Source organism: Candoia aspera, chromosome 2 (genome assembly GCF_035149785.1).
Source record: "Candoia aspera isolate rCanAsp1 chromosome 2, rCanAsp1.hap2, whole genome shotgun sequence".
Taxonomy (NCBI): Eukaryota; Metazoa; Chordata; class Lepidosauria; order Squamata; family Boidae; genus Candoia; species Candoia aspera.
The window spans coordinates 71,513,025-71,521,451 of record NC_086154.1 but is presented as its reverse complement, the minus strand read 5'-3'; positions in this window follow the sequence as shown (position 1 = coordinate 71,521,451).

Genomic DNA, 8,427 nt, shown 5'->3' with positions numbered 1-8,427 from the left:
TGCTTTTCCCCAGGGAGTCTTCTATATTACGTGGACAGGATCAAAAGCTAAGAAACAAGGAATTATCGTAGACAGAATTTTTGGTATTATAATAGCTTGTTCACTGTAATTGATCTGATCTGATTACAGCAGCTGATGCAGCATTACAGTATAAACTTAGGTAGCAATTACTACAGTACTGTCAGACTAATGGAAAGTTTTATGGCCATGGAATACCAATTCCAGTTCTGATTTGTCATCTTTTCTTGTATAGTTAAGGGCAACCATATCAGGAAAAAAAAATCTGGACCTGTTTCAGTTGAGGGGTGGGGTACAGTACAGAGATATTGGTCACACTTCCTAATCTTTGGCAGAGCTGGGATGGTGGTGCTGTGTCCATCCTAGCGCTCCTTGATCTCTCAGAAGCTTTTGATACTATCAATCATGGTATTCTTCTGGACCAGCTGTGAGTTTTAGGGGTAAAGGGCACCAGGTTGTTGTTCTTCCTCTATGTTTGGTTCCAGTCAATGTTGATGCTCTTGGTCCCTCCTTTGTGGGGAGCCCTAGGGTTTGATGCTTAGCTGTCAGGAAGCCTTTCAGATGATCCTCATGCCTTAGTCACCTCATGAATGGATTATTACAATGTGTCATGCTCCCTGTTCCAATGTTCCTGGAAAACATCGTAACGGGTTCCCATGCCATGGTGCTGACACGAGTTGCTGTACGGGAGGGGGCTGCTCCTGCTCCTTGGACCAGGCTGCGATGCGAGGAGTGAAGAATGAAGAATGCATGTTTGGGTTATCTCGCCTTGTCAAGGACGTTTCCCGCAGACTGGCAGGAACCGTTAGGGGCACCTGCAGGGCATGGAATTGTGCTGACTTTGTGGGGAGGGACTGCTCTTTTACTATTCTCAGCTTTGCTTGTGATCCTGCATACTATTCATTATTAAATCAGATATCCATGAAAGCCTTGTGTGAGTCTGATAGTGATTTTGAATAGGCAATCACCACACAATGTGCTGTACATGTGGTTGTCCTTGAAGACCACTTAGAAGCAATAGCTGGCCCAGAATACAGTGGGGTGGGAAGGAATGGGTATGCTGCAGTATGCTCATGTGTCACCACTGCTTTGTCACCACCACTGCAGTTGGCTTCTGGGTGCAATTCAAGGTGCTGGTTACTAGCTATAAAGATCTTAATGGCTTGGGGCCTGATTATTTGGGAACCATCTACCTCCTATACTTTCTGGCTGTCCAGTAACATTGGGCAGAGTGGGTGCACTCCTGATCCCTTTGATTAAGCAATGTCGTCTCTCAGAACCTAGGGAACACATCATCTCTGTTGCGGTGCCTGCCCCCTGGAATAGTATCTCCCCAGAAATCCATATGGCTCCCATGCTGACAATATTCTAAAAGTCCTTGAAAACCAGGATGTTTTCTTAGGCCTTCAGATATAGTAGGTTTTGAGCCCCCGTTAGTTGTTTTTTGGTGTGCTATGTATTTTTTCCTAGACTCAAGACTCCCGCCTTGAGTTATTTATAAAAAAATAAAATAAAGGAGGGATAATAAACAAACAAACAAACAAACTAGATCAGGTTCCCTGTGCTTACTTTAGCATAGGAAAAAAAGTTTGTAATCCAAGAAGCTGAACGTAGCCTGCTTATTCTGGTCCTCTGGTGTTTTTATGAAGCAACAACCTATCAGTGAGCACTTGGGAGGCCCTTTTTTGGGGGGAGACAGGCAGTAATAGAAATTTGAATAATACATTAAAAAAAAAAAACTAGTCATAACTGTGGGCTGTCTTTGGTGTCATAGGTGACAGGTTGTGTGGGCATGACCTAGGATATACAAAGCAAGCATGAAGATTGCTTTGATATACTCTGGGTCCTAGCATTGGTGAGAATAGACTTCAAGCAATGTAAAACATATACATATTGGGAACAGATCTGTCTAAGGAAAAGTAAATAGAAAAGATTCACAAAACTTCCCTTGTTTTCTGCGTACACCTAAAGATAGGGAAAGCCATTTCCAGGGGAAAGAAAATGATGGCAGAAGATACCTTCTGTTTTGGGATATTGATGTGCACTGTTTGTGCCTTGGGTTGCTAATGAGCCCTGAAATAGGTCTCCATGTCTGATAGGGCTGTGCAGCACTTAAGATTAGGTTCCCCAAGGTGCTGTGGGGCAGAGGGGTATGCAAATGTCACATGGGTCTACAACATTTTAAAACAGGCTGCTTTAAAAAAACTGCAAACAGGTGCAACATTTGCACACTGGGGATGCTTTGGAGAATCAAACCTAAAGAGGCCTCCCATAGCAGCACTAACCTGGGTTCAACCTAGTTCTCAAAGTTTTAAGAGTGTGAGGAAATCTGATGAATCAAGAAATTTAATACAGATGCTGGGGTTTTTTTTCATGTTTAAACTGTGTCTTTCAGCAGTAGACAACATGTAGAAGCTTAAGCTTATCCTGAGAAGTAGGCAAAAATATTATGAAAAATAAATCTTTTATCTGCTATGTTTCTGCATGCCAAACTGTTGTCTAAGGCATGGAAATAAAGACAATAAAAAAGCAAAGCAAAATAACCAGTGAAGATTACGGGTGCTTCTGTACATACCATTTCCAGTCTTAGATTTACATTGCTTTGCCCAACAATGCTGAATGTTTTCTACAGTGGATTAGCTTTGCCTTTTTGGGCTAAGAGGCATTGAAATGAGGCAGCTGCTGCTGAGACTTGTCCTGCTAAGACAAAAAACATCTGGAAACATTTAGAAAGTAGAACCACCTCTTAGTATACTTGCAACGTGGCAGCTGTTTAAACTTAGGTATGCTGGCCTCAAGGTTTTTTTTTTTTTTTTAAAAACCGCTTCATTCCTTAAACAGCCCCAAATAACAGAGCCAGCAAGATAATTATAATGGGAACTTCTTAACATACGTGGCAGTTGAAGGCAGATCAGTGACAAAAGATTCCAGCAGCACCTTCCACTCTCTTTGCATATGGCTTACAAGGCATAAAGTTAAGTTTTAGTTTCATTTCAGCTTGAGCATTACCTTGATTACTTGATTCTAAATAGACAGGAATATGTATGTATGTATGTATTGCAGTGTACCTACTTGAATTGCATGGTTGTAACTGGTATCATGCAATAACTTGCTTTTGACTTCTCTAAATATGTTGAATATGTGTAAGTGCACAGAATCAACTCCTTAAATAGTATGTGCAGGACCTCTAAGCTTGCCTGGTTGTTGACTTGGATTTCTTTATTCATAATCTATCACTAGTGATGATGAGTGAACTCAACACATGCTCACAGTTAATCTGTTTCCCGCCACCCAAAGCACCTGAAATGAATTTCATTGCCAAGTGCAGATGAGCCTTAGGTGCAAAATAGTACATATTCATTTATAGAATATAAAGTATCATAAAATATTTAACTTTGTTGATATTCCCCAGATACAAAAACAGTCAGAATTTTGGATGTGGCCGCAAAGCAGTAGGTTCCATCAAAAAGTATATAGAGATGTCAGATAATCTCCAATAGATGGAGTTGTAGTATGTATTGATAATCAGTACAATTAATGAAAAGGTACTTTTAATAAATATCTTTGGAGAAAATAAACATAACGATATCTAAAGCCTGTGAATTCACAAAGCAACAACAGAGAAGGGTACTTATTTTTGATATTTTTTCATGTTTAACATGCAAGCAATGCAGTTGCACATATAATAGGTTTGTCTAATTCTAGATGTAGTCAGAAACAAGTAAACTCATAACTGAGAAAATCTTTCATCAGATTTTCAGAAGCTTGTGAGACTGGAGTAGAGGAATTCAGAAATGCATGATTTGGCAATGAATCACAGTCTCTCAAGAGAGAACCTCAAATAGAGCATACTCTTGCTGCAAGATAGCTCATGGCACACAAAAGGACAGAAAGACTTAATATAAACATTTATTTCTAGGATGTCCTCCCTTTGTCTTTCCCAGCTGGTGGGTTTGGGCTGTGAGTGTGAGTGTGTGAGTGAGAGAGAGAGAGAAAAAAAAAAGTGAGAGAGAGGGCAGAATTGGGTAACACGTGCTTTATTTTACAGAGTCTGTCTGAAGACTTCTATGACAGATTGTGTTACAACACTGAATTAAGCACAACAGCAGATCAGTGTTTGATCATTATGACTCCTTCTGGTCCTTAAAAATGCCAGTTCTGTTTTCAAGTTTTGCAGGTTTCCTATTGGGGAGACACCACTCTTGCAAATAAATCCATTATATTTTTTGTAAGAAAAAGCTTTTACAAGAAAAAATATTCTGTGACTCAAGTGAAGAGCAGCAGTGACTCCCATACAGGACACATCTGCAAGCTTTTCATAACTGTGTGGGATAGGGAGGACAGAAATATGAAAAGAGGCCTGCGTTTCAGAGAATGAAAACCTGGAGTTTTGGATGTTGCCTGCTAACATAGACTTCTAACACCTTAGTGGCATCTTAAACTTTTTTCACCTCTCTGTATGACCTCACCATGATCTTTAACGTTTTGTGATGAAAAAGAAAATGATGAAAAAAGATCACCTGGTGCTTTAAATAAAAATATTTATTTTATCAGATTGATAAGTAAATTAATATACATCTGTATGTGGGAGAGAAGGAAGAAAAATGAAAAGAGATAATTCAGCAATGGAGTTTATTGGAATTCTTGAAAGGGTAACCGCTGAAGTGCCATGACATTTATTTTCTCACTGTTAATTATCACCCAGTATTAATCAAGTCCTTTAATGAATGCATTATTCAGGCTCACCCAAATTCTTTAATTCAGTAATAAATTGGTGGCTAAACTTGAAGTATGTATATCAGTGTGAGCATGAGCTCTCTCTCACTGTACAAAATGTAGGACATCAGCATGGTTCTGGAAGGGTGTGGTGGTGCAGATGGGGCTGTGCAAGCCAAAAGATCAGCTCAGAAAGAAAGGCCACATCCAGCTGGCCTCTTTCCAGCGGCACTCTTACATACAGCGCCTGTTTAAGAATCTTTCCTCACTAGCAATCTTTAGCGCGACTCACCCCCCTGCTGCAGTGACAGAAGGAGCTGCAGGCAGCCTGGGGCCTTTTCATAACTCTGTTTTTTCTTCTTCTGCTTGATAGTGTATAGGATAAAATGATTAATCATGGACTGAGGATGAGACAATGGCAGAGTCATGAGGAGAGGGTTGGAGTGAGATTGCTTGGCCCTTCTTTCTGGTGCTGCTGCAAATAACTAATGAGGAAAGCCTTTGAGGCTTTGCAGAAGGCTACATTAGGCCTTTCAGCCAATAGTTTTCCAAAGGAAATTTACAAAGCAAAAGGCTGCATTTTGCAGTGTAACTGTGTTTGTTTCTCTTCTTGCTCAAAAATTTCACCACTCTAGCTTCTTTCTGAGGAATGGAAAATAGGTGCTATTGAGTACACTTGGAAGGCAATGCATCTTGGAAGTAGCCAAGAGGTAGAATTTGTTTCTGTCAACTCACCAGGAAAAAAAAAAGTTGTGTCTGCTCTGACACTGTTTGGGATGTAGGAATTAGCAAATGAAGCTTTTGTAGCATTCCATGATAAACACCATACAATTTTTGCTGATTAAGGAGCTGTTAAGGATGGAAGAACAAGAACCGCCCAAAATGTTGGCAGCTGTGGGGAGTGAACTTAAAGACCTATCTACCAGTCCATGAGCCAGCAGAAATGATGCCTTCATAAAATCTGCTGCACTCACTGGCAATCCCATCCTGCTACAAAAAATAAGGCTGGCAAATAATGATGTCCTTATTTAGGGTACACGGGGTAAATTAAGAGCAAGGATTGGTGGATTCTCCTGACTTTGTTTCCATTCATTCTCACCAAACATCAGTACACTCTATTTTGTGTGAGTTAATGAAGAGGTGAGTTTTGTCAGATGGCTTGGCTGGTTGGTTTAGCCATCTGTTGAAACTCACATTGGTTTGGCAAAAAAGTGTTTTACACACATGTGTTCAAAGGTGGCTAATATTGGTTGATCTTTTTGGATATGGGTTTAGTGCTAGTAGTGCTACTTTCTGAAATAGGCTTCTTCTGGAATATTGCTAAACCTGTATTTGAAAGCAGCTCAAACAAGAGTTCCCTACCACCACCTCCACTGCTGATCAGCTTCTGAGAATTGGCTTGAAGACCTGGAGGGTACAGAGGGGGATATCAATTTGAAAAAGCTGGAATCTCCTGCTGCTCAAAGCCGAATGGTCCTGAAATACATTGTTCAGGGATTAGAAGGGAGAGGGACATGTGTGACCTGCCTAAAGTGGCCAATAGGTGCTGGCTGATCCTGTCATCTAGGAGTCATCTGACTGCCATCAACAGAATGGTTGGGAAGTGCATTAGGCTTTATCCATGGAAAAAGCTGTGTCAAGATAAGCAGAAAACATCACTTTAACTCAGTTACAGCTAAGGGCAACATATGGCTGCTTCAGCTATGGTCTGGAGATCAGATGAAATCATTATGAAGTCACTGCAGATAAAAGGGATTGCTGGATAAGATTTGTGTTGCAGTTTGGTGCAAATGATGAAAGACTGGTTCTCCTTTTCACCATCTTCCACTTGTGAAATTAAAAAAAAAACAGTTTCTAATTTCAGAATGAAGGGCAGGAGTCCAGTCAAGAATCAAATCAAGTGAAGGAACGCCATTTCTCTACAAACGCATCCTTCCCTTTTTAAATGACTCTCAAATGTGGAGTCTTTTTCTGGAAAGAAGGGAACGATTCAGTCCTCATACATCTGCTTCTGATCAAGTGATAGCTTGCATTTGGAATAGAAGGCGGGTCACTCCAGTCGCAGCTGATGTGTCAAGGAGCTGGCAGGCACTTTTCTCTTAGGATCTTGGGTTATCCAAAAATGAAAGAAAATAGAAAGAAAGGCTAAGAACATCTTGGTGCTTTGTGGGCTGTGTATAATTATTTGCCGTGTAATGCCACCAAATTCAATTATTTTTAACAATACAAAAACATTAATCCACTCTCTTGCAACCAAGCTATAGTCTTGCCACCTTCTCTTAGCTATCACAAAAAATGAAAAACAAACAAAAACCCCTAAGTGAAGTTTGTTCTTGGATGGGAAGCCACTGGGAAGTCACAATGCTGTAGGCTAGACTGGAAAGTTAAAAACATATATATTCCTGGAACGAGTGATTATCAAGAAAACTTCATGGATCATCCCTGTAATCTTAAACTGTGGAGCTCAACACAAGGGAGATGTTACTTCTGAACTGCTGAGGATAATAGGACAAGTTTAAATCCAAAATTCTGTGCTACTTGGCAGCAACAAAACTGGAGATCTTTTCTCTCAAAAATGAATATATTTCTACAGACATATAGTTGTTTAACCCCTTACCTTTCTAAGAGAATCCACTTTTGATCCTTTGTATGTTTACTTGGAAACAAGTTCCCATATTCAGAAGTTGAGGTTATACTAATGACCTTCTTACACTGTACAAAACGTAAGAAAAAAGAGCAAGGATACTTTCTGGTGACATATGTGGAAATATTCCTGGGCTTTCTATTGAGAGTTCTGTACTGATCAGTAGTTATCCTTAGGAGGCATATATCCTTGAAGGTCAATATTCATTAAACCATACCAGCATGATAAGGGGATTTGCAGTCTAACAATATGACACAGATCACAAATTCCCTGTCTATATGCTGCCTACTTGCCTAACCTTGTTATATAAGTCACATTTAGCTGGATAGTCTACCACAGAAATCTATCCAAAAGCTGCAATTGTAAGCTCCCCCCCCCATGCAACTGTTTTCTCATGGCTGTTTATGGAATCAAATATCATGCTTTTCTGGGGGGAGAAAAAAAAAACCCTTCTGACCATAAGAATAAAACCACAGGATACAGATTATGGCTTCAAACATTCTGAGTCCCAAAGCCAACCAGACCGACCTACTGTTGGCTGTTGTGGTTATGATGAATCTTGGAGCCATTCTACAGGGTAGTCCATTTTATTGCCTTTTAAAGAAATGTCAGATCTCCGTGTTGCTTATGTAATTGAAAAACTGGGCATTTATGATGTATTTTGCAAAGTAACAGAAGTAATACATTTAGAAAAATTTAAAAGGGGAGGGAAGAGAAAACCCTAGCTCATAGGGTTTGCCATTAAATGAACAAACCTAGCTGGTGCTGCTAATAGTTTTAAAAATAATACAGATATACATTTAATTAGCTGCCCAGAGTCACTTTTATAGTGAGATGGGTGGTGTATAAGTTTAATAAATAAATAAATAAATAAATAAATAAAACAAAAGGTTTTAAGACCTAGAGCACATTATGCAAAGACCCAGCTCTCTGGAGAAGGCTGTAATGCTGAGAAAGGTGGAAGGAAGGAGAAGAAGAGGACGACCAGCAGTCAGGTGCACAGAATCAGTTACAGTGGCAATGAGCATGCAGTTGGAAGACCTGAAAGA